Source organism: Pleurodeles waltl, chromosome 12, assembly GCF_031143425.1.
Source record: "Pleurodeles waltl isolate 20211129_DDA chromosome 12, aPleWal1.hap1.20221129, whole genome shotgun sequence".
Lineage (NCBI taxonomy): Eukaryota > Metazoa > Chordata > Amphibia > Caudata > Salamandridae > Pleurodeles > Pleurodeles waltl.
This window is the reverse complement of record NC_090451.1, coordinates 178,246,132-178,269,478: the sequence shown is the minus strand read 5'-3', so window position 1 is coordinate 178,269,478 and position 23,347 is coordinate 178,246,132. Positions and strand designations below refer to the sequence as shown.

The 23,347-nt window shown below is 42.9% G+C and overlaps 1 protein-coding gene across 2 annotated transcripts in view; it reads left to right on the top strand.

Annotated features, from left to right (window-relative positions):
- Positions 1–23,347, top strand: part of MTHFSD (methenyltetrahydrofolate synthetase domain containing) — a 104,615-nt gene that overhangs the window by 3,818 nt on the left and 77,450 nt on the right. The window lies entirely within an intron of this gene.

The following is a 23,347-nucleotide window of genomic DNA, read 5'->3' as shown; positions in this document are numbered from 1 at the left end:
AATCCTGGAAAAATACACATATATGGTCTTGTGGCCAAGCTATCATATGGGTAAGCAGGTGATCCAGGCGGTAGTTCTGGATTGCCAAGGTGACCACATTCTGTCATTCTTGCCATATAATAACTCAAACCAAGAGTATGCTCCTGGCAAATACTTGATCTCGCTATGTTTCAGTTTTTTTAAAAGGCCACCACTCCTCTGTTTTTTAGATATGTATCTTTAGCAATGGACAGTATGCATTGCAGCCAGTTCAGGACACTTTGTATTTATTATTTTTGGTTCTTGATACAGCAGTCAAGACTGGTCACAAGGCATCTAAGTGCTTTTGAGTAAGCATAGAACAACGAACAAGCACATACAAATCAAGAATAATAACTTCAGGAAGTTTGTGATATAAGTACATGTACAAACAGACCAAGTATGGTTGATGTGTAGAGAAAGTGCCTTTTGGGATTCATTTTAAAGGGGTTGATTGTCAAGGGATATGTATTGACTGTGTTCTAAATCCTTGCTGTACTGAAAGAGTACGATTGTTCTGTAGGTTGAGGACTTTCTGAATTTGAGTGTCCATCTTGTGCAGTTTGGCTTCTTAGTGTTCTGTTTTTGTAAGAAAGCTGGAACTTGTTTGATAAGTTTTTATGTTTGATGATCCAAATCACCTTGTAGATGATTCTTGTGTTCTTATACGTTGGTTCATAGGAAACCAGTTTAGTGAGGAAAGAACCATTGCTGTGCACTGTGATCTTTTGTATTGGTGGCCAGAATGGCTGTTCAATGAAGAACTGCTTTGAGGGGAACTAGGCCTAACTTAAGCAAACAATTAAGAGCGTTTCCATAATCTATACTTAAAATGAATACTGTTTCACCAACCAGCTTAAGGTATTGTTTTGGGATGGATGATTCAAGGCTAGGGAGGAATCTTAGTTGACATCTTCCTATCAACCTGTCCTTGAAAACCCTAGGAAAAACGTTCTATTTGCAATATGTCCCCCTTCTTTACCAGGTTTATCCTTAGCTATCTAGAATTCCAAATTATTCCTAAATTAAACCATCTCTCCAGCCTGTAACATTACCCCTTTCTTAGTCACATACGTCGTGTTTCTTTTACCATCCTTAAATGTACTTTCACTCCCCCATAAGGTTCCAGATTAATATTATATTCTTCCAAATCTTGCAATATGAAATTTTCACCAAATTTCTTGATGCACCAGGAGGAGGCTAGCGCAGGAGTATGTTTTTAATATTGGCTTCATTATCCCCCACAGATAAAAGAAGACCATCCTCTTTCTGTGTCTCTTCACTATTTCTTCAGTCGTCCTCATCCAAACCCTTATATGTAGCGTCTAGCATAGCTTTAGTTCAGTTCCCCCTTCATGTAGAGTAGCTATATTTTGCACCTGTTTTAGATGTTCTGCTTGTGATGCTGCATACTTTTTCTTTTTTCTTTTCAATTTATCCTCATTGACTGATCTGACCTGTGGCTGTTATGCTTCAATTGCTTTTGCTGTCTTAGTCACACCTTACAAAGAAGAATCAGTTAACAGCCATATTTGTTATTGAATCTATTTGTATTTTACTTTGACAGTAATCTGGTCCCTTGTCGTCTCTTCCATTGCATGACCTTGACAGAGATCTGAGATTGGTAATACATTTGTCATAAGATTCTACCTCTTTTTGGGGTCAAGATTAAAATTTGAATATTTCTAGGGCAAACATGCTGTAAGGCTTAAATCTTGTTCTCATAACAAACCTTTATTGAAATCATTAAATCATTGATTTGTCCTATACCCTCATATGATGTATTAAGTGGCAGTGTCCTGAAAACATTATTTCAGAATCCAAGCATTGTAATGCATTTTTTTACACCTTTCCGTTGGTGTCTTGTTAAAAATCCATCCTTCCATTTGGTCCATGGATGTTGACGGATCACCTGTTGATTATAAACACGTTGTTGGAGGATCAAAATGCATTGTTAAATTGGAAGTACAATACAAAGCAAACTAAAAGTAATATACAAAGGAGTTACTAATAACAGAAAAGTGCATTGTACAGTATTCAAGTTTTGTATAATGCTGTGATGTTTGTGCATCACAGAATTCACTTGACTAAAATTAGCAGAACCAGATGCAGAGTCCAACTTGTGAGCTGTGAAGATTGTAATTTTCCTTTCCTTCATTTTATAGAACAATAACTGTTATTAAATGTGTGTGCATTACAGAGTTGTGTAACGACCGAATGTAGCAAGAAGAAGAATAAATAGTGTGTGCACTTTTTACTGGCTCATAATGTTTGTGTGCATCGGAGACAAAGCAAATTGAATGCACCGGGCTCCCTCACATCGGGGAACAGCACATATTTGGCCCTAGTGTGGTTATAATGGAGGTTGTCTGGGCAGGGCCAGGGAATGATCAGCATGGCAGCAAGTGGGCAACTGGGGGTTAAGCGATCCCAGACAGAGGCACTGCTACAGGAACTGATGCTCAGAATGGATGCTGTGGATCAGGCCATTGCATCATTGAAGTAACAGCCACCTGAGGTGCCCAGGGAACAGGTGGAGAGGCCAAGTATGGCAGGAGTGCCTCCAAGGGTGGCATTTCCCCAGTCCAGAAGAGAGCTTGTGGGCAGGGGAGGCATAAGGGGAATTTGCTGGGGCGGGCTGTAAGTAACCAGGTCATTCAAGGGAACCAGGACCCTAGCCATTTGTTAGTAGTGCCGGTGGGTGTGACCCTGGCCCAGAATCCTCCTCTTCAGGCGACAGCGTGGCCCTTTACTACAAATGCACTGATCCCGTCCTTGGAGGTCACACCTCCAGCCTCGGTGCTGGCTGCGGTGGCTGTGCACGGTATTAACGCAACTGTCACTGGGGCGGCGGCAGCTGATAGTGTTGTGCAGAATTTAGGTTCTGGTATGGCTATAAGGGTTACCTCTGCAGGGGGACATCTGCAGCAGGGCTTGGTGGCTAATTTAGCATCCATTTTGCCGTGGCTCTCTGAGATGGGACTGCTGTCTGCCCATCTGTAGGGGTCTCCTTGGTGGGAATGGGTGTGGGTGATGTTATGGAGAAAGCACAACACCTGGAGTCTCACCTGGGTAGTGCAAAGGATGGTCAGGGAGCTCAGGGGAACTGGGGAGATTGGCTGGGCGCAGGTCCAACAGGAAGTTCGAGGGGTCCGCTCCCCACTACCTCTTCAGCACTGGTAGAGAGTCAGGCCCTGCAATAAGCTGGGGTTCCTGCACAGCCATTGAGTCAAATGCTGGATGCATCGTGTACAGCAATGAGTGTCACCATTCCTGTGGGGAGCGACAGCTACGTTGGCTTCTTCCCCTGCCCAGGGGAAGGCAAGTACAGGTACTCGGCCTTCTTTATCCACCTGGAGTTTGGGTGATATTCGCTCTGAGCTTGTGCGATTGGGTTTGCATGTGCCACCAGAGGTGAAAGAAAAAATGTGGAAAGGGGCTTACGTGGACATTTTTGATCTGCTTGTGGATAAGTCTGAGAAAGAGGAAGGTAAGCGTTTTAAATAATATGCGCACCCTGGAGAATGCGGCCATTGGACTAACAAGAAGAAGGTTGATGAGACTTTGGATTTTGGGACAAGGGTTTCTCGACCTGTCAGGCCATTTTGGTGGAGTGTTTCAATGATATGGGGGTGCAGCTGGCTTGTTATCATAACAGAATTGGGGGTGCACATGATGAGTATGGTAATACAGCCTGGAAGGATTATGATAAGGAGTTTAGGAGAATTAAAGCCAGTAGGCCCACCCTGGGATAAGACCAGATTGATATAATCACCTGGCTACAATATATGAATCTGCATAAAATACTATGGGTTAGGCCTTTTGGGCAGGATCAGGATCTGCCAGTGGCCCGGCGGGATGTGGGGGTTGGGGGGGCAAAGAAATAACTTGCTGGGATTTTAACTGACACACCTGCACCCAACTTCTTGGTACCTGTAGATTCAATCATTGCTCTTCGTTCTATGATCAGGCCTCCCACCATGAATTTAAGTGTTTTAAAAACAACCAGAGTTAAGGGCAGAAGAAGTAGGAATGACGGTTCGGAATTTGGCAAAGCTCACTCCCCAGTTAACTAAATGGCAATGGTCCCTTGGCTCAGTACGTACACTAACCAGGTGGCAGCTCAGCTATTGTATGAGGGTTTTAAGGAGGGCTTTAGGAATCCCCACAACAGGCTATTTGGGCTCTCCTCAGCGTAAGAACCAGCAGTCTCTCAGATCTAACCTGTGTGTGGTGAGAACAAAGATCCTAAAGGAATTACGTTTAGGCAGTGTGGCAGGCTCCTTTGACCTAGTCCCTATGAGTGACTTTGTTCCCACCTGAGGGTGGTTCCTAAGAAAGAACCAGGGGACTTCAGATTGATCCATAACCTGTTGGCTCCGAAGGCAGTTCTGTAAATGAACTTTTTGATGGGGCTTTATGTTCAGTCAAGTATGCGTCCCTGGGTCAAGCAATCCAGATGTTGCAGGAACTTGGGCCTGGGATGGCTAAATCTGATATTGAAACGGCTTTCCGGTTGCTGCCTGTTTGCCCGGAAGATTTCCATCTCCTGGGTTTCCAGTTCGAAGGGGCCTTCCTTTGAGAAGTGTATACCGATGTGTTTCTCCGTGTCCTGTTCCTATTTTGAGAAATTTAACATGTTTCTTGAATGGGTTTTTAGGCAGAAGCCTGAATGCCAGTGAGTGCTCCACTACCTTGATTTTCTGCTCCTAGGCCCCCAGTTAGCAATGCTCTGAAGTTTTGGCGATCTTTCAGAGACTGATGGGGGAAATTGGGGTTCCGCTGGTGGGGCAAGACAGTAGGCCCAGCCACCACAATTGAGTTTCTTGGAATTGAATTGGATTCTGTGGCAGGGGTGCCCAGGCATTCGGTGGGGGAAAGTTGACACTTTCTCCCAAGCCTTGCAGGCATGCTTGAGAGCTAAGAAGGTCACGCTCCATCAGCTGCAGGTGCTAGTGGGGCAACTTAATTTCACACTACCAATCATTCCTATGGGGTGCCCCAAATCCCATTATTTTGCTCAGGACATATCTGGATTGTTGGTAAAACGTCACCACACTAGGCTCACAAGTGAGGTCAAGCAGGATATGAGGATCTGGGAGTAATTCCTGCATGACTTTAACGGAACAGTTGTGTGGCTGGGGCAGCCAAGGTCCAATGGGGAACTGGGTCTCTTTATGGATGTAGCGGGCAGTTAGGGGTTTGGAGCCATCTTTGGGGTTGTATGGTGTGCGCAGCACTGGCCCAGGGAATGGGTACAGTCTGGATTGGTGGCCAATATTGGTTTTCTAGAACTGTTCTGATCCTGTGGCCCTGACAGTGTGAATTGATTGTGAAATTTCTCAATCAGTCAGTGGTTGTCTGGTTGGAGAGCATGCCAGTGGTAGAGTGTATCAACCAGCAAGCTGCAAAATGCAGAATGATTCTGAGGTTTCTGAAGAAAATTGTGTTCCTGTGTCTGCCGTTGAATGTCTCTTTTAGAACTAAACATGTACCTGGTGTTTCGAGCAATGCTCCTGTGGTCTGTCCCATTTTAAGATGCAGGTTTTCAAATCCTACCATCCAGGAGCGGAAGAATTCCCCACGCCCTTCCCGGTGCATCTGTGGTTGATTAGTGACCAAGATTACCAGCCACTTTAGCACCCAGGACCAGGAGGGCCTATAAGGGGGCTTTTAATGCTTAGTCAGAATTCTGTGGGCAGGCTGGATAGCTGATTGGTCTGTTATTCCATCAGTCACAATATTCTTGGAGGCACTTAGGGGAGAGGGCCAGTCAGTTGCTTGCACCAGGTGCCACGCTGCACCAATTTCCTTCTTCACGCAGCTGCTTGGACTCTGTGATGGGACTAAATCTTACCTGGTAAAAAGGGCCTTGAAGGGTTGGCAGCGGCTTAAGGGGGCCAGACCGGATTCTAGGCACCTCATTGATACGAGCAATCTGGCTGCCATCCTGAGGTCTCTCTGGAGGTATATGTAGCTCCCTAGGAAAGGTCATCCTATTAAGGGCAGCATTTACCCTGGCCTTTTATGGGGGCCCTCAGGCTGAGTGAGTTGGCGGCCAAGTGCAGGAGGCACCCCACTGACCAGGTACCAGTTCTCTGAAATACTGAAGCATGCTTAGTCTGCAGCTGGTTTTGACTCATCTGAGTTTGAAACTCATTCCTTTAGAATCCCGGCAGCCATAGCAAAGGGGCTCTCAGTTGCAGCTGTGCAGAGGATTGGCAGGTGGTCCTTGGACTGTTATAAACATTATATGAGACTGCGTATGCTATAAGTGCTCTGCCTCATACCATTTTGTCTTTGGAGACACTAACAGTCTTGGAGTGTGCTGATTGGAGGGTTCTCCAGGGAATGTACCAAGTAAGATGTCTTGCAAAGTAGGCTGGACCTTTGCTATGTAATGATTTGTATGCCAAACATAAAACTACTCCTTTCTTTATAGGGAGCCAGTGAAGCTCATCCAATGCCTCTGACACTGACTCAAACTTTGGAATTTTCTTTAGAAGTTGTGTTGCTGCATTTTGCACAAGCTGAAGTTTAACTAGAAAGCGCTGTTAAATGCTTAAATGTGAGGCATTACAATAACCCAATCATGATAAGATTAATGCAGTAACTACTGATTTTTGCAGATCGGGTGGTATGAAAGGAAGAACCTTTTTTAAAACATGAAGCAAAAAGTATTAAGAAGAGGAGAGTTTATTAACCTGTGCAATAAATGAAAGACAAGACTGGCATGAAAAATATGCCCAGATTTCCAATGAAAGGTACTTGAAAAGGACGAGGGCAGAGCGATTGTGGCTACCCCAATTGATTCTAAAATGTAGTGTCTTTACCGAAAAGCAGTACTTCAGTTTTGTAAGAGTTCAGAATAAGACTGTTGTTATTCATCCAAACTACAATAGCACCTAAGCAGTTATTAAAACAATGTGACATTTCATCAACATCATCAAAAATTGACACAAGGAGTTGTGTGCCATCGACGTAGGCCACCGGTGTAAAGCCAAAGGAGCGAATCAATAAGTCAGCGGGCCATGTGAATATTAAAAAGTGTGGGGCTCAGTGAAGAGCCCGGGTAGCGAAAAAGGCTTTGATGTAAAATCTCCCAGGGCAACTGATTGCACTCTATCAGACAGAAAAGAACAAAATAGTTTGAGGGCTGATCCTTCGATTCCAATTTCCTTCAAATGGTCCAACAAAATCACATGATTTACAGTATTGAAGACTGCTTATAGATCCAGCAGGATCATCACTGCCTTCCCAAGAATGTTCCTCAACTCATCAGTTGCTACAACCAGGGCTGACTCAGTACTATGGTTTGATCTAAACCCAAAGTGTGCGGAATATAAGATGTCACTGTCTTACAGGTATTTGGAAAGCAAGCTGTTCATATGTTTCTCCAAAATCTTCACAGGAAAAGGTAGATGTGATATAGGTCGACAGTTCTTTACTTCCTTATGGTCTAGTATAGTTTCTTTCAGTAATGGCAAAACAGAGACCTTCTTCCAATCCATAGGGAAGCTACCTGATTCCATAATAGAATTTAGTAACATAATTAAGGAAGGAACAATTACTCCTGTAATTTCCTGTACAGTATTTGGAGGATAGGGATCAGTTGGTGCTTCTGACTTTGTTTGGGCAACAAGCTCCATAATCTTTAATTCCGTAAGTGGAGGAAATTTATTAAATAAATCATCCCCCTGGACTGTGGCAATGTCTGCACACGAGGAACAGTTCCTGTCGCTGCTATTTAGTTTAGCACTATATTTTTGAAAACATCAGCTAGCTTGTCACAAAAACCCTGACAAGAAGGGGCTGTGTGACTGGATGAAAAAGAGGACAGGGCCTGCACTGTTTTGAGAAGCTCTCTTGAGGAATTGTTTGCTGAAAGAATCTTCTGTGAAAAGTAGTTGTTTTTTCCCCATAGCAATCTGTTTTATATATTCATCTATAAAGTGTTTGTATTTTGTCTTTTCTTCCCCAAGATAATCTTCTCTGCAAATTTGTTCATGTCTTTTGCATTTCTATTTCAGCTCACTGAGCTGAGAGGAGAACCATGGTGCTGATGTCCTACTTCTATGACTTTTGTAAATTTATTGTGTCACTAACTTATTAATAGCTGTCCTTAGCCAGTCAGTGTAATTGCCAACAGTTGGATTGGCATCTTCCATCATTGAGGGTTGTGTCCTCTCTAGTACCTCACTTAAATTTGCTTTATTTATTTTACTTCAGGCTCAACACTTTTTTCCTTGTGTATTCTTATTGCTAAAAGAAATTGGAGTGGCAAGTTTTAGACAGCAGTTGACGACTTTATGGTCTGACCCGTCTGTAGGTAATAAGTCAGTGACTTCTAAATCTGGGTCATTGGAGAATATACCATCAAGTATATGTCCCACAACATGTGTAGAAGTAAGGTTCCTGGCTGTGGATTCAGCCAACACCTTTGACGTTCCATGTTCCAGGCAACACTAGGATCTTGTGGTGAGATTTTATTTTGCAGTTGGTATGTGACACAGCACAGAAGCAACTGAAAAATTAAGAACGTTCAGAATGATCATAAACATAGGACTTTGAATATAGCTGGCTTGTGAATGGGAACAGCACAAGCTCAAAAGATCTCATAAATAACCGTGAAGAAATACAATATGCTGAGGCAAATAAATAAAGTAAGTGCAGGTTATAACAGAACACCTACTTAAGGTGTTGGTTGGCAGGGAGGGCTTGAGGCTAGGGAAGAGATTTAGTTGGAATCCTCCATTCTTGGCCGTCCCTTTCCCATGAAGATCAAGGAGGAATGGCTTGTTGAGTTTGAAGCCAAGAGATTTTGCTGAATCAGTCATAGCATTTGTAAAGCGCAGCGCTATCCCCTAGGATATCTGGGTGCTGAGGGTGCCCCGCCTCTATCGAAAAGCCACATCTTGAGTCTCCTGAAGTCTGCCAGGGAGGGAGCTGTTCAGAGGTGGAGGGGCAGGAAGTTGACTGAGAGTATTAGTTGAGTGGCCTCAGCGTAGGAGATTATATCTAGTCCGTAGGATCCGACGATGTCTGCGAGGGGGGTCATGTGGAATTTAAACAAAGTTGGACTGAGGGAGGATCCTTGGGGTATGCCGCAAGTGATATTCTTGGGTGTAGAAGTGAAGGGAGGAAGGGAGATTAAAGTAAGCTAATAACAAACCCTCCAGACTCCAAATTGTCGAAATCACGTAGAGTTTATTTTATTTTAAGCTCCTTCAATAAATCACCCCAGCGCGCAGCAGAAACAGCTCTCCTCCATCAATTTCCAACTGTCACCACGCCGCTGTCATCCTCCGAATGTTCGGCGCTCCCCGCGCTCGTAACACGGAGAGAAACGCCGAACACCCGGAAAACAGCCGCGAGTGAGCACCTCCGCTGCGCGTGCCAAGACAAGGAAAAGCTGACCGACACGCGCAGCGGCAGCCGCAGATATTAAGACACTACATTTAGTTTTCCCTTTTAACACTTTAAATAAACAACAAGCAAAGAAAACAAATATTATTTTTTTCATTACCCCTTGCACAAATAAACTATGAAAGAAACCATACATGTTGTGTATAACCAAATCAAACATTACACATAAAGCCTAGTATAATCGATTCTCACTTAACGATACCTAAAAGGTAATTTGTGCACCCTATCACTTCTCCTTACAGGCACAAGATTTGAGCATGAATCCCCCTGTTTTAAACTCGAGGACTTAACCCCAACAGATTTTTGTACATTCAAGAAATTCTGTGCTTTTGAGGTGTGATCAACCTTCTTGTGAACCGGTAACAATATATCCTTAGGTTCAACCTTTACAACCTTCCCCATATTCCACCAGTTACGTCCATCAACACGCACAGCATTCCCACAAACTTTGTCAACTTTGAATGGTTCAGAAAACTTGGAATCACCTTTCTTGACAAACACCAGTAATTTGACCCGCACCCAATCACCCACAGTGAACTGCACCTCCTTCACACCTCTTTTCTTGTCATAATATGACTTTTGTTTCTCTTGAGAATTTTTAATACTCGAACACACTTTTGCGTACATGTGTTCCTTACACGTAGAATGCTTGAAAAACTTGGACAACCAAGCTGGTCTAAATAGGGTGGCAGGCTTTCTCCCTCTAAGTGCCTCAAATGGAGATAACCCCATGCTAGTGTGTGGTGTTGTTCTGTAAAACCAGAGCATACTCTTTACAGCGGCATCAACCACACACCCATTAGCTACCGCCCACTGGATACACTCCCCAACCACTCTATTAAACCGTTCAACCAAACCATTCGTTTGTGGTTGATAAAGAGAACTCTTCAAATGTTTGATGGCACACTCACTCAGAAACTTTTCAACTTCACTAGACACAAACTGGACCCCATTATCAGACACCAATTCTTTGGGTAACCCTTCTTCCAAAAATACATCTTTCAGACACGACACCACTGACGTGGAATCTGCATGACTCACAAACTTTACATGAGGCCACTTGGAAAAATAATCAATTACTACATAAGCATACCGTAATTTAGGAGGAAGAGAATTGAAGGGACCCAACAAATCAATGCCAATCTTTTCCCAAGGACCTGCCGGACATTCTATAGGCATTAGCGGAGGAGTTGACGTTTTGAGAGCCTTATCACTAGTTGAACAAATGTAACAGGACTTGACCAAAATTTCAATGTCTCTGTCCATTTGCGGCCACCAATAGTATTCCCTAACCCTCTTTTTAGTCAGAGTAACACCCAAGTGACCTTCATGTGCTTTTTCCATAATAACGGATCTTATAACATCAGGAGGGACAATTTTATCATTTCTCAACAGTACACCATCTTCAATTGATAGTTCATCAGACACTTTAAAAAAAGGTTGAGTACTCAAATTCAAACTTTTTTCATGCAGCCACCCATTTTCAACATACATCAGAACATTTGAAAGTACATTATCACTTGAAGACGCTTCTTTCCACATCATTTCGGAAAACGATCCAGTACGTTCTAGTTCGACAGAAGCAATGAAACAGTTTTCATCCTGAGTGTCCATTTCCTCTCCGATATCTTCGGAAACAGGATACCTGGAGAGGTAATCTGCTCTCACATTTTTCCCCCCAGAAATGTGTATCACAGAAAAATCAAATTGAAGTAACCTGGCCGCAAATCTTGCAATTCTTGGTGAGCTACTTTTAAGATTGGTACCATTTAGAATAGAAACTAATGGCTTATGGTCTGTTTGGAGAAAAAAATTTCTTCCCCATAGAAAAGACTTAAATTTTTCTATACCCCACCAACATGCTAGTAATTCTTTTTCTATTACAGAATAATGTACTTTATTAGGTCTGAGCACTCTAGACGCGAATCCAATTGTAGACTCCTGCTTTTCATTAATTTGCGCCAAAACAGCTCCAAGACCGAACTTACTGGCATCAACAGTCAAACAACACTTCAAGTTATGATCATAAGATTTTAAAACATTGACACTACTCAATCTCTGTTTAATAGTATCAAATGCTTCGGCACACTCAGCATTCCACAAAAACTCTGTTTTAGATTTCAACAGATTAGAAATGGGTCTGACTAGCGTAGCAAAGTTTTCAATAAATCTGGAATAAAATTCACAAAGACCCAAAAATGATTTGACACCAACTTTGTCCTGAGGTGCAGGTGCTTTTGCAATCGCTTCTACAAGACCTGGTCTGGGATAAACCCCTTCTGGTGTGATGACGTGCCCCAAATATTCTACAGAGGTTTGGAGAAATTGACATTTCTCTCTTCTTAATACGACACCAGCACTATCAAACTTACTCAAGACCTGCCTCAGAATCACATCATGTTCATATCGATCAGAAGCATGAATCAACACGTCATCCTGAAAAACACACACTTTATCAATACCTTTAAGAATGGCAGACATTATTCTCTGGAATACTGACGCTGCTGACGCCAGCCCAAAAGGCATACGACAATATTGATATGTTCCCCACGGGGAGACAAAGGCAGTAAAGTGTCGCGACTCGTGTGTCAATTCTACTTGGTGATAAGCAGTAGCCAAGTCGAGTTTAGTAAAAAAAGTTGCTCCCTTGATACACGAAAGCATCTCACCAATCTTAGGCAATGGATGAGAGTCCACCCAGATCTCTCTGTTAAGTGCCCTCAAGTCAACACAAACTCTCAATTCGCCATTTTTTTTCTTCGCCACCACCAACGGAGACAACCATAACGAAGAATCAATGGGCTCAATGATTCCCCTCATCCGTAAACTTTCCAATTCTTTCTCCAACTCATCCCTGACACTGAATGGCACACCTCTCAATTTATGTTTAATGGGAATGGCATTGTCCTTGACCTTTATTTTGTGTGAAAAACCCCTTATCTTACCTAATTCACCCGAAAAAACTCTGGGAAACTCATTTAGCAATTTCTCCATATCAGAGGTATCTCTAATAACTGTCACCTGATCACCTGTTACCTGGACGCAAAACCATTCCAAACAGCCCTTGGTGAAACCAACCTAAAATGTTCAAACCTTTTACAGCAACATAGACTTTCCCAACAATGCGTCGCCCCTTGAAAACCAAAATGTCTTCAAAGAAACCAACTAAGTCAATCCTCCTTCCTTCATATGAAAATGGAGACCTATCTGGAGGATTCAATTTTCGCGTGCCCCAATTCTGTTGGTAAAGTTCCTGAGAAATCATAGTGATTCTAGCCCCTGAGTCCGCCAACAACTTTAAATGTTTGTCACCTACTTGAATTAAAACGTATGGATCAATGCAGTCCACTGGATTACCAGTGATTATGTCACAGTCACCCACAGTCAGAATCATTTCTTGCATTTCACTCATCAACTCATCCATCCTATCATCACCGTCATCCATGACAGTATTAACCTTAGTGTTACCACTTTTGTTACTTTGACACACTCTTGCAAAATGACCAGTTCTGCCACATAATCTGCACTGCACATTCTTTGCCGGGCACATCTTTCCTCCTTTTATATGTGGTGGATATCCACACCTGAAACAAACATTAGACTGCTTAAAAAAACTATTGGATTTAGCCACATCCACTTTGTTGTGCAATGGAACACTCATCTTGCGCCTGTCGTCAGATCTCTGTACTACATTCACATGTTCCGCTTGTGCACGTTCCAACTCTTTTGCAGATCTCATTGCAGTCTCAATGCTTTTAGCAATTCTGATTGAATCCGACAAAGATGGATCTCCTAAGGACAACAACTTTTGCTTGATCGATTTATCCGCACAGTGACAAATGAATTGGTCACGTATTAACTGATCAGTAAATGTGTCAAAGAAACACTCAGATGCAAGTTTCCTCAAAGCAGAAATGTAGTTATTGACATCCTCTCCATTTTTTTTTCCCTCCTAAAGAACTTATGTCTTGCAATAACCAAACTAGGAGGTGCGTCAAATCTGGTGGCCAATTTCTTAAGAGCTTCTTCAAAATCATCAAGTTCCACGCCTTCTTCCAATTGAATATCTGGTAAATGTTTAAACACCGACCTACCCTCGAAACCTAAAGAATGAAGCAATAAGCATTTCTTTCTTTCAGGTCTGAATCTTGACGCTCCAATGGCACCCATATATGTTTCAAAAGCATCATACCATTGCTTCCATGGTATGGCTGGCACACCAGGAGTTTCCAAGAATGGTGGCGGAGGGTTGACCGACTGCATGACCGTATTTAAGCGATAATAAAGTCACTTGGGTGCATATAATTGCAACTCAATTAACTCCTCCACAGATTTTTAATATTAAAAGGGTAAAAACCTTGGTTAAAATAGCCGTTTAAAGATGGCCGCTATGCTTCCACAAACATGAAAACCTCCTGTAGCCACACCTCCTGACTCGATGTTCATTGAAGATGAGACACTCTCACCGTACATACAGCTGTCCAGAAGGCACGAGTGGGCTTCGACGTTATAGCCTGGGGTGATCCAGCTCCACAGCTCGTCGCCACATAAAGTAAGCTAATAACAAACCCTCCAGACTCCAAATTGTCGAAATCACGTAGAGTTTATTTTATTTTAAGCTCCTTCAATAAATCACCCCAGCGCGCAGCAGAAACAGCTCTCCTCCATCAATTTCCAACTGTCACCACGCCGCTGTCATCCTCCGAATGTTCGGCGCTCCCCGCGCTCGTAACGCGGAGAGAAACGCCGAACACCCGGAAAACAGCCGCGAGTGAGCACCTCCGCTGCGCGTGCCAAGACAAGGAAAAGCTGACCGACACGCGCAGCGGCAGCCGCAGATATTAAGACACTACACAGATGCTCTGCATGCAACCTGAGAGGAAAGAGGCGACCCACTTAGGGGCATTTTCTTGAATGCCTATTTTGTGGAGTCTATTGAGGACAGTGTGGTGGTAGACTGTATGGAACGCTGCAGAGAGGTCCTAGAGGATCAGAGCTGCCGACTCTCCGTGGTCAAGGAGGGTCCTGATGTCGTCCATGGCAGAAATCAGTGTTATCTCAATGCTGTGGTTGGGGCAGGATTCCTGATTGTGAGGTGTCGAGAAGAAGGTTTCATTTGAGGTAGTCGGTAAGCTATTGGTTCATGGTTTTCTCTAGCGATTTGTCTGGGAAAGGGAGCAAGGAGATTGCTGTGTAGGTTTTGAGGTCACTGGGATCATCGGAGGGTTTCTTTAGGTGGGGTTTGACCTCTGCGTGCTTCCTTTCATCCGGGAAGGTTGCCGTGGAGATGAAGGTGTTGAAGATGTGATTTAGGGCCAGATGTGGGAAACTACAATTTTGTGACTTGCAAATTGCGAGTCTGACGACTCGCAATTTGCAACTCGCAAAATTGTATGCAGAAAGGTGTCTCAGACACCTTCTGCGACTCGCTATGGGGTCGCAAAGCCCCACCTCATCAACATTCATGAGGTGGGTCGCAGTTTGCGACCCCATAGCGAGTCCCTGCACTCAGAGGGATGGTGGCCTGCTGTAGTCAGCAGACCTCCATGTCTGTGACTGCTTTGTAAATAAAGCAGTGTTTTTTTTTCATTTTGCAGCCCGTTTTCCTTAAAGGAAAACGAGCTGCAAAATGAAAACTAAACCGAAACCATTTGGTTTCGTTTTTTTCAGAGTAGGCAGTGGTCCATAGGACCACAGCCTGCTCTGAAATATTTATTTTTTTCGGCATTCACAAAGGGGATGGGATCCCATGGGGACCCCTTCCCTTTTGCGAATGAGTTACTACCAGTGTGACACTGGTGGTAACTGCGAGTTGGTTTGCGACCGCATTCGCGGTCACAAAGCAACTCTGAATGGCGATGCGGTCGCAAATAGGAAGGGAACACCCCTTCCTATTTGCGAGTCGCATCCTCAAATTGCGAGTCGGTACAGACTCGCAATTTGGGGATGAGCATCGCGTTCGGCCTTTTGCATGCTGCAAACTGCGTTTTTCGCAGTTTGCGACATGCAAAAGGCTTCGTACATCTGGCCCTATATTCTGTTCTAATAGTGTTGGCTCGGAGGTTGAAAAACCAGCGGGGCAAGGGTCGGTGGGTACCTCAGAGCGGATGGATGACATGATGGCTGCAGTGGTCTGTGTGGTAATCATGTTCGCCGGTGTTCGTTGCTTGAGACTTGTTGTCTAGGTTGGAGGTGGAGGGTTGGTGGTCGAAATTGTTGTATATGGTCATGGTCTTGTGGAAGTAGTCTGAGAAGGTGTTGCATAGTTTCTGAGATGGGTGGATGTTGGTCTCTCTGGCTATAGGGTCAGGGAATTCCTTGATGATTCTGAAGAGTTCTTTTGTGTGGTTGGCTGCTGTGTTGATGTAGACAGTGATTGCTGCTCTTTTTGCTGACTTGATGTGGTGGTGATTGGTTTTAGTGAGAGACTAATTTCCTAGATTTGATTTGACCATTCTAGAGGAAGTTACTTTACTTTTTGATTAAAAGGAGATATTCAGTCTTAGAGCTCAGCTTGAGGTTCATGCTAGTCAATCTATTCTGAATTTCCTGAAGGGAGGAGGTAAGGGTCTTCAGGCTGTTGAATTTGATTTAATATATAGGTTTGTATCATACAATTATTACTGATGTTATGACATAGCTCACTTGGTGCTAGAGAGCACTTTCATGTCACAATGGCGGTTATTTCATGACTCACCAAAATTTATTATATTAATTGAAGAGTGCCACTAAAGGGCTACTTATTGCATGTTTATGAATTTCCTTGGACATTTTTAAGTTTATGTTTAAATAGGGTTATCATAGAAAACAAGTACAAATGGTTAATTGCAATTCACATATGTAAAGATCATTGTTCAGTAAATACAAAGTAAACAGATCCAAAAATACAATCAAATCATATACCCTCCAAATATAGTTTTATTGTGATAGCTTAGAGTTGGGATGTCCTAGCATCGCCCAAGCATTTGTATATGAATGCCATTCATTAAAAAAAATTGTTATGCTTACACATTCATAGAAGGTTGATGAACAACAGAGGAGCCTGATAGGAAAACATTCACAATGTCGGTGATTGTCATAGAGGTGAAGTGGGTTTAAATTTGGTCTTAGTTGTAGAAAGCTGGAGCAGGTGGTGCATAGTGGGTCAAGTGCAGTTAAATGTCAAGATACGAGGAAAGGACCTTACTGGGGTTTACTCATTGGTTACCAGCCTTGGCACAAGTCAGGAGATATTGGCTTGTTCGAATAGTATAACATTATGACATCATCAGTATTACATTGATGGCTACTACATTACTAACAAAGTAATTTAGTTTAATTTGAATAAAGTAAAACATTAAAAAAGATGACACCACGTATTTTAATATATTTAGTTGATAATTATTTTAAAGAAATGTAAACAGGGAATTTGCCAGGACCCCCTAAGTGCAGTGTTGCAAAAATGCTGTACTTGAGGGGAACCAACAAATTAATATTATCAATTTGAGTGTGCCCTATTAAATAGAAATATAAAATAAAGAAGTGGATGTGGAGTACTACGACCGCAACATTAACTAGTAGTGAATGATGACTAGATTTATTTACTAATCGCATTATATCGTTCTTTTACTTTTAATAAACATATAATCAAAACATATTGAGTAAATTAATAATACGAGTTAGGATAATAAAAATGAAGAGAGGTGTGTAATTAAATTAAAAAAAAAACAAAATTGTTGTTGATACAAGGTTTTAAAGAAAAAAAAGATTATGGATTGCAGTAACGTTATGTGACTGTGAAAATCCAAAGTTATTGGTCCTCATTACGAGACTCCCTGTGTGGAGTGTGTAATTTATCAGAGCCAATTAATAGCAATATCCCAGGGATTGCTATTCATACAATAGCAATATCCCAGGGATTGCTATTCATATAATAGCAATATCCCAGGGATTGCTATTCATATAATAGCAATATCCCAGGGATTGCTATTCACAGGGACCCACAAGTAACCACTGTCAGAAGTTTTTCTAATCTCAGTGGGTAATAACATGACAATTTGTTGTACTTTCTGCATCAACATACACATGTACCGGTATTTACCTGGTATTTTTCCCTCACTAACTTTACGGCAGATTTAACCAGGGCAGAATTGCAGGGAGTGCTGTAATTTACACTAAACTTGTGGTTCTGATCCTCGTACAAACGTGTTCGCACAGGGATCGGAAATTAACAGGCCTCTAATGGTATGGGCTTGAGGTTGGAATTACTGCAAAATAAATAAATATGTTCAATAAAATTGTTTTTACTATGGAGTGTTGTAAAGGAAAACGAAAGAATAACATTACAAAAATTAAACTTGGATTTTAAAAATGGTAATTAGCAAAAAAAAAAAGTCTGGTTAGTTGTAGAGATGATGTTTAGTATTGAAATAGTGAAAACATTGATAAACAACTTACCTTATTGAGGTACTGGTTATGATGTAGTGAAACATAATGTTGTTGGATGTTTATTGATGCAGTTGAGGATTTGGCCTTGGCAAGTGGTCTTTGGGGAGTGCTTATTCTGCGATATCCTTACTACATTGAGTGGACTTTGTAGTGTGTTGGGTGGGTGAAATCTTCCACCACGTTGAGTTTCTAAATGGGGTTGATGTGGTTCTTGCTTTCTAGTGTTTGAGTTGTCTGAGACATGGAATTATCCAAGGAAGGTTGTGTGTGCATTACACAAGTATGTTCCTCTCTTTTCTTTTTATTTCTAATTCCATTGTCTAGCTTTCTTTCTAACTTTCCTTTTTGTCTTCCCATTCCACCCTCCCTCTTTTGAGAAATTCACAACTTATGCTCTTCTGCTGCTCCTTACTCTGCCTTTATCCTGAAGCATGACCATATTTCTGTTCTGATTCACGCTCTTCTCCCTTTCTACGTTCTCTTTCACTTATTGACATGAAGAAAAGGAATACCATTGGCACTGTATTATTACAACCTGAAGACAGTTTAAACACTTAAAGATGACCAAAAATGTAAAATTGAAATAAATAGATAACAGAAAGAACAAACATTTACAATGCAATTGGTCTCACATTTACTTGAGTTAGAGCTATTGGCATTGTAAATGCATAACTGCACTTTTCTTGCCACATAATTCCAGTGGCCCTGCATAAAACTAAAAGGCTAGCAGGCCCACTGGAATATTATTTCAAAGAAGGCCCTTAAAACACAAACTACCCCCAGCTGTAAAACAAAAGTTCCAGCCTTAAGTGAGCTTAAAAAGACACTGAATGGTGTGAGGGGTTATTATTTTGGGGTCCCGACTAACCTAGTGTGGAGACCCAGAGACAGAAAGGGCATGTTGTAGTTAACGTTTTGAAGGTGGTCCCATTGTCCCAGGACCACCACAGGCTGAGTTAGGACCACAAATCTTTGTGCAAGTAATGCCCTGCAAAGTATTATGTAGCGAGTTTTCTTGTCGCAATAATATAGAATGTAACTGTAATGCTCAGAACAGCCCCTAGAGGACACTGCAATAAAAATAACATTTGTATGAAACATGAGCACACAACCATATAGTTAGCCCCTAGAGGGCATAACCATATGAAAAGAAAATGTCAGAAAGTAATGCAATGTAACCATATATTTAGGCCATAGAGGGCCTAATGCATTACACATTTTTAGGGCTTGCAGGCCTACTGCAATTATATCACAAACAAGGCCCTTAAAACACAAACTACTCCCAGATGTTAAACAAAAGTTCCAGCCATGAGTGTGCTTAAAAAGACACTGAATGGTAGGAGGGGTTCTTTTTTTGGGGTCCCCACTAACCTAGTTTGAGGACCCAGAGATGATGTAGACAGAAATAGCACATTGTTGTGAAAGTTTTGAAGGTGTCCCATTGTCCTAGGACTGCCACGGGCTAAGTTATGGCTAAAATGTTCTATAAAAGTAATACCCCACAAAGCAATTATTGAGCGAGTTTCCCGAGCGCAAGGAATATTCTTGTATCCGCTCTCCTGCTGTGTCTAAAGAACAGCTTTGAGTATTTCTCTGTTTTTAGCATAACTCATCTACCAATTATAAATGTTTTTTAAAGCTATGTAACGCGAAGGAGAGAAACAATGTCTCATGCGCTCCAATGCCTCTAATCAAGTTTGCTCTGTGAGCGCCATGGATGCCCTGGAGCCCAAAGGGAAGAGACAAAAGGAAAAAGTAGTTTACCAATGCTGATGTATATTGCCAATTGTTCAATTATCCATGACACAGTGTCAGTCTGTAAGGCGTAACAAACCAGCCTCAATGCCGGACAAACGTAAAGCATATACCAATGACATCAAGGTATTTTTGAAAGGCAAGCCCAGGAACAAATGAAAGTGATGGGCGTGAGGTAGGCATGGTTAAAGCTCACGAATAGATTACAACAGGTCAGAAAAGCAGCGCTTGTGCGCTGCTATGCCCGACTTGAAAGTGTACTAGCAAATGAAAGTAGTGGCACATCAACCCTGGCACTACAGTGCACCTGATTTTAGGCAGATGTATCACAGTCCTGGAGAGCCAATAGCTGTCGACCCCTGCCCTCACCACATCTTCAACAGAGCAAACTCCGTCATCGCACCCCAACTCTGGAAGATCATCAACAGTTCCTTTAAGACCGCCACCTTCCCGGAGAGCTGGAAACACACCAAGATCAACGCCCTCCTCAAGAAACTCAAGGCGGACACAAAGGACCTAAAGAACTTCTGGCCCATCTCCCTGCTCCCCTTCTTGGCAAAAAGTCAGAGAGAAAATTGTCAACATACAACTGACCCGTTACCTCAAGGAGAACAACACTCTGGACCCATCCCAATCCGGATTCTGCAGCAACCACAGCACCGAAACCACCCTCATCGCCGCCACCAACGATATCAGGACCATACTTGACAATGATGAAGCCACGGCCCTCATCCTCCTGGACCTCTCAGCCGCGTTCGACACCATCTGCTACCACACCCTACGCACATGTCTCAACGACGCAGGAATCCGCGACAGAGCCCTGGACTGGATCACCTCCTTCCTCACCGGCAGAACTTAGAGAGTCCGCCTCCCTCCATTCCGCTCTGAAGCCACCAAAATCATTTGCGGCGTACCCCAGGGATCGTCACTCAGCCCGACCCTCTTTAACGTCTACATGGCTTAACAACGCCCGATCTCACAACCTCAACATCATCTCATACGCTGATGACACGCAGCTGATCCTCTCCCTCACCAAGGACCCCGCCATCGCCAAGACAAACCTCCACGAAGGAATGAAGGCCATTGCCGATTTGATGAAGAACAGCTGCCTGAAACTGAATTCCAACAAGACTGAGGTCCTCATCTTCGGCTCCACCCCTTCCGCATGGGACGACTCCTGGTGGCCTGCCACACTGGAACCACACCGACACCCACCGACCACGCATGCAACCTGGGATTCATCCTGAACTCATCACTGTCAATGACCCAGCAAGTCAACGCTATCTCCTCCTCCTGCATCAACACCCTCTGCATGCTTCGTAAGATCTACAAATGTATCCCCACTGAAACCAGAAGGACGGTTACCCAAGCCCTCGTAAGCAGTAAATTGGACTATGGCAATTCCCTCTACGCAGGAACCCCAGCCAAGCTCCAGAAAAGACTGCAACGCATATAGAACACCTCCGCACGCCTCATCCTGGACATCCCCCGCCACTGCCAAATCACAGCCCACCTGAGAGACCTACACTGGCTCCCAGTCAACAAGAGAATCACATTCAAACTTCTCACCCACGCTCTCAAGGCACTACATAACACCGGACCAGAATACCTCAACAGACAGCTCTCCTTCTACACCCCAACCCGACAGCTAAGCTCCGCCTCCCTTGCCCTCCCCTCCGTCCCACGCATCCACAGAATGACCGCCGGTGGCAGATCGTTCTCCCACCTCACCGCCAAGACATGGAAGACTCTTCCCACCCACCTGCGTCAGACACAGGACCTACTTATTTCAGGAGACATTGCAAGATGTTCGAGCAGTAGCAGCCCCCCCCACCAGCACCTTGAGACCCCCACGGGTGAGTAGTGCACTTTACAAATACTCTGATTGAATGATGCAGGCTGACCATTGCTCCATCCTTTATGCTGTGGTGGGCACAAGCTCATCTGAATGGCTGTTGAACAGACGAGAGGTCTCACGCAAATCCTTTCTATGTATGAATACGTTTGTATTTTTTTATTAGATGATGCTACCAAAACAGATTACACTGTCTCTAGGCCAGAGCTGAAACGATTGAAAGGTTTGAATAGCAATTTAACCACCTAATTGCGCTTTTAGATAGCGAGGGCTACACCTCTGTCATATGTTTACTCGGCTAGCTACTTTATTGGCTTGCTCCTGACTCAAGATAGTTTGAGGAATTCCCACAAACAACAATATTATGTATTTGACCATATTAGCATGAAGGGCGCTCAAAAATAGAAAATCCGTGCACCCATTCTCGCTTTGTAGACGCAGCAGCACATTTGATTACATCGGCGGAAGGCATCTATTGATAAAGCACTTAAAGCATGGCTAAACTTCAGCCTCCTTTTTCCAACCAGAGGCTTCTATGAGCAGGAGTGCAGCTGACTAACAGTGGAGGGGATCATCTGGAGCCTCTGACCAGGCTGTGCGCGAGCCCTGTGTCTTTTAACCTGTGCACTGGAGATGTATTTGTAACGTTGAAGACTTTCAGAGCCCTATGGTCTCATGTGCTAATTGTTTGATTTTAGTTTGTCCCATCGGACTGCATTTCCTTTTATCTGCTTCTGAATACATGTAATGGGGCCAATCATTTAAGAATGAACTTAAGAGAAACAAAAATGCTCTCATTTTGGAAAACTAATAAATTCTCCTGGTCAGTTAAAATCATGAATATAGAAAACGTTTCCACTTATGTTCACGTGAAATATATTTAACCCCCAGGGGCTTATTCACAAAGGCAGTATTGGAGAACATAAAATAGTACTCTTGCAGTACTGTTTTATGTACTTAGTCATACAAGCCTTTGTAAATTAGCCCCAAAATATAAAAAAAAGAGAATAAAGTGGGAACATTCTGTGAATATTAATGTATCGTTATTACAAATAAAAATGACTGTACCCTGGCTTCCTTTGTACTCATATTGAGATGGACGTTTTGAGGCAAATATGCAAAGGCCTGTAAAAGTATCACAGGAGAACTACTGCAGAACACCTTTTTTTTACTCAAGAATGCTCCTGCAAATCAGTCCCGAAATTGCTGTGGACTCCACAGATCGAGCAGTTACGGAGAAAATGCGGCCATTCCGAACTGTGGAAGTCCGCATTGTTTGGAACATCTGTCAAAATCAATTCTTTTCTGTGATATGTGGCGGGGGAAATGTAACATGTTGCTCGGTGTAGTGGAGATTTATTCCTTTAGACAAAATTTCAGGTACAGAAAATGCTCCCCACAAGTGGTAGCCTGATTAAAATTGTGCCGCGTCACAATTGTTATATATGATAGATGAAGCAACGTCAAACTTGTTCTGCAGTCTACACCCAGCTAAATTATCCTGACAGCTGTCAAGTCAGTTTTGTGAGATGAATGATCTAGGACAAAATCAGTATGTTTTCAACTTACCCAACATCTATCCTTAACATCTAAAAGTCGTTTGGAAGTATGTGGCTGTAAAGCAATTCTTTAGTTAAAAATGCCCAAGTGAAGAAATGGAATCAGTAAATGTTGCCACAGGCTGTGTCCTGGCAAGTAAATCGAAGTCTGGGTTATTTAAAAAAATTAGCTGTGACGCTCCCTAGTAGTAGTTGTCTGATCTTACGAGACTATCCATTGGAAATATGTCAGCCTTCGTGCAATTGTGGGTAATTGAAGCAGGAAGTGGCATATTAGATTAATATTACTAAACCTATTGGTTGCTCA